The sequence below is a fragment of the Oncorhynchus mykiss genome, chromosome 21 (genome assembly GCF_013265735.2).
Source record: "Oncorhynchus mykiss isolate Arlee chromosome 21, USDA_OmykA_1.1, whole genome shotgun sequence".
NCBI lineage: Eukaryota > Metazoa > Chordata > Actinopteri > Salmoniformes > Salmonidae > Oncorhynchus > Oncorhynchus mykiss.
This window is the reverse complement of record NC_048585.1, coordinates 18,241,265-18,245,013: the sequence shown is the minus strand read 5'-3', so window position 1 is coordinate 18,245,013 and position 3,749 is coordinate 18,241,265. Positions and strand designations below refer to the sequence as shown.

The window sequence follows — 3,749 nt, the reverse complement described above, 5'->3', positions numbered from 1 at the left end:
GTCATGTTTTCTCATCATTTTGCATTTTCAGTTCATTTGCTTTATTCTGTTTCCTGTGATGGAAAACACCTGTAGCCTATACTATGCCCTAGTTTATGCTGTGTGATCAATGAAGCAGGTTACTCATGTTACTGTATATTTGAAAGCAAAGCTATGTAAGGATATGGCATCCGGCTTGGTTTCTCCTGCATCTTCATTCATTCATACAAAAAAAAGGGAGTGGTCAAAAAACAAGCAATAGTGTCTATTCATTTTATTGACAATAGCCTATAAAAGTGTTTATTCTTTACAACTTTCTTTATGACACAATATTACAGTGCATGATGAAGAGTCAATTAGTGCATAATGTAGCCCTTTTTCTTTTACACATGATGTGATCTTCAATATACAACAAATAGCCTACACGATATAGGCAAATACCATGTATACAGATTAGTACATTTTTGTTATTTAGCAGACGCTCCCATCCAGAGCGATTTAGCGTTTGCTAAATTAAGTAACTTGCTCAAGTGAACAGACATATTTTTCCCCCTAGTCAGCTCGGGGATTCAAACCTGCGATCTTTCAGTTACTGCCCCAACGCTCTACCTGCTGCCCTACCAAGTATTAGTATAGTATAGAGTGGATATAACTACATAGTAATACCTGTCAATATGACCTAATACTTTAGTAATAGCCTACTATAAACATCAACTAGGGTGTTCTTCAAATGTGCAAAACAAATTAAACAACTCATCAAATCCGTAGTGACCTGTATAAATCAAACCCCACTGCGCACCGACGTCAGTTCGACGTCTAGTTCTAAATTGCACAATTCAACAAACAAAAAATATCACAATGTCATTGGATTCAGGTTAAAAAAAGAGACAGAGTGCCCATACGTTGATGACTTTTTACAAATCCAATCCACGCTCATTCAACGTCATCACATAGATTTTTCGGGGGTTGAAATGACGTGGAACCAGCGCTGATTCAGCCAGTTTCTGCACAATGGGAGTGGGACACCAACTAGTGAAACTGAAAGCGAACCATGATGAAAGGCTCAATAATGTTTTGTAAAAATCTGTGTACACATTGTACTGTGCAAGCAGTCATTTACAAACGAAAACATAACATAAACCAAGCCTGTTCGTGTTAATTCCACTCCACATGACGTCCTCATCATCATTCAATGCGTTTGGTACTCCCTGAACCTCTCGAATGGGTTGAAGACATCCGTATGTCAGTACTGCTGTCCAACTGTAAATAATCTGCAGGATCCGCGTCTTGGACATACATGAGACCACCAAATGAATCCACCATTCCCATCAGCGCTGCGAGGACAGTGAACGCTGTCCCGATAAAAAACATCTTCAAGACGTCTGTCATCATAGCTTCTCCAGTTAAATGGACGTGGTCTTGGGTTGAACAACCGCAGCGTCACCTTCACAAACAGAAATTATATTAATTACATGTGTTTTGTTGTTTGTACTCTTTTCCATGTATTTTCCTAAACGTATAATAAATTACTATTACATAACCGGGAACGCAACCACACATTAACCGCGTGGTGTGAAAGTAGACTACCAAACGGAACGCTGCCAGAAACTGTTGAGTACTTACAATATGCCTGACGATTTTAAACTTCAACTTGTGCAGAGTAGTAGAACTCTCGCCCCAAGATTGGCGTGGAAGACAGACTTTCCTTGCTAATGACGACACGGGATTTAGATATTCCTCAAGTTTTCTTTAAAACGCTTTGAAAACAGTCGAGGGAAATAAATTACCCCCCTCTTGATATCACACGGCAATGTCGCAATGTCATGATGCATCGCAGCGCTCTCTTGCTTCAAGGCTTGTGTGTACTGACATCATCAAATCGTTGGGAATTTCCAATTCTTGATACATAGGCCTGCTAATGATTTAATGTGAGTCTCTTTCACAGATAACTCACGCAAGATGGCAGAAAAGGCTACTGAAGTCTGATTGTCTGATTGTTATCATCTATGCATAGTCACTTTAATAACTCTACCTACCTGTGTGATAAGACAAGTGCTCTACATATTTTATATTTAGCCTATTCCCATCCCGTCAATAAATAAAATGGCATAGCAGTTAAGGATATAACCACCCTAGACTGTAGTTGTTTGACAATCCACTCAATAAGTAGCTCTGGGAAGTTAGGAGTTGTTGCACAATGCATTCTAACCCACAGTTCTGAGACACATTTTGCTTTAGGCTATTTTCTGTGTGCGTCAAAGAGAGTGATTACACATACATTAATAGGTTCAGCTTCATACTCTGTGGTTTACTTGTACAGTACTATTAATTAACATAAACCCACACCCTCCTCTACCCCTTGAGTGACCTTTTGGCTTTCATATATAATCAGACCGATGTACACTGAAAAGGGAACTTCCACATTAGGCTGATGATTTGGGTACTAGTTTCACCCAGCAAATTTCACATTTTAAGCTTCAGCTTTCTGTAGAATCAGTGAATCAACCAATGAGTCAGTATTGTTGTAGGCCTATTGTGGCCTGTCTCCTGCTATTTGCGGTCAGTCAGTCATACACTCTCATGTTTCCCCAAGGACTTGACATTGACCACAGGAAGCAAATGGATGGAAATTCACTGAGATGCTAAAGGCACTCTGGGTAAAAGTTAACCAAGGATGGGACTTACTGGTTAAATAAAGGTTAAATAAACAAATAATATTCTGAATAATAGCATATCAATTATTTGACTTGGCTTTTTTAAGGTCCCTCTTCAGGTCCATTTTTAAATTGGTGACATTGTTTTGTTTCTGGTTGATTCAAGGTTGTTTCCATGTAATTTAAACAACAAAACATTTAAATTGCTGATGTTGAGTCAATGTGTAAAATTGATTGGATTTGCAAAAAGTAATCAAAATAAAATACGTTTTCCCTTTTTTTCAACCTGTCCAATGACATGGTGACATTTTTTGTTGATTTCAAGTTGAATTCACGTTAGTTCACAACTCAACCAAATGTAAATAAAAACTAGATGTTGAAATGACGTGCCCCTGTCTATCCGTAAAAAAATGAATACAAATTGTGCTGTCTGGTTTGCTTAATATAAGGAATTAGACTTTAGACTTTTAAGTAGTATTTTACTGGGTTACTTTCATTTTTACTTGAGTCATTTCCTATTAAGGTATCTTTAATTTGATATTTTATTCAAGTATGACAATTGGGTACTTTTTCCACGACTGGGCAATCCCCACCAGACATAATATAATGCAGATGACACAACAGTGGCCTGATCACCGACAACAATGAAACAGCCTATAGAGAGGAGGTCAGAGACATGGTCGTGTGGTGCCATGACAACAACCTCTCCCTCAACGTGATCAAGACAAAGGAGATGATTGTGGACAACAGGAAAAAGAGGACCAAGCACGCCCCCATTCTCAACGACGGGGCTGTAGTAGAGCAGGTTGATAGCTTCAAGGTCTTGGTGTCCACATCACCAACAAATTAACAAGCACACCAAGACAGTCGTGAAGAGGGCATGACAAAACCTATTCCCCCTCAGGAGACTGAAGATTTAGCATGGGTCCTCAGATCCTCTAAAGGTTCTACAGCTGCACCATCGAGAGCATCCTGACTGGTTGCATCACTGCCTGCTATAGCAACTGTACGGCCCAGTACATCACTGAGGCAAAGCTTCCTGCCATCCAGGACATCTATACCAGGTGGTGTCAGAGGAAGGCCCTAAAAATTGTCAAAGACCCCAGCCACCCTAGT

At 39.5% G+C, this 3,749-nt stretch overlaps 1 long non-coding RNA gene across 1 annotated transcript; it reads right to left on the bottom strand.

The window, feature by feature from the left end:
• Positions 1–238: 238 nt before the first annotated feature.
• Positions 239–1,920, bottom strand: LOC110499885. The gene is made up of 2 exons (XR_002470035.2): positions 1,603–1,920; positions 239–1,423 (listed from the first exon to the last, which is right to left on the bottom strand). It is a non-coding gene; the product is annotated as an uncharacterized LOC110499885 (long non-coding RNA).
• Between the last annotated feature and the right edge of the window lie 1,829 nt (positions 1,921–3,749).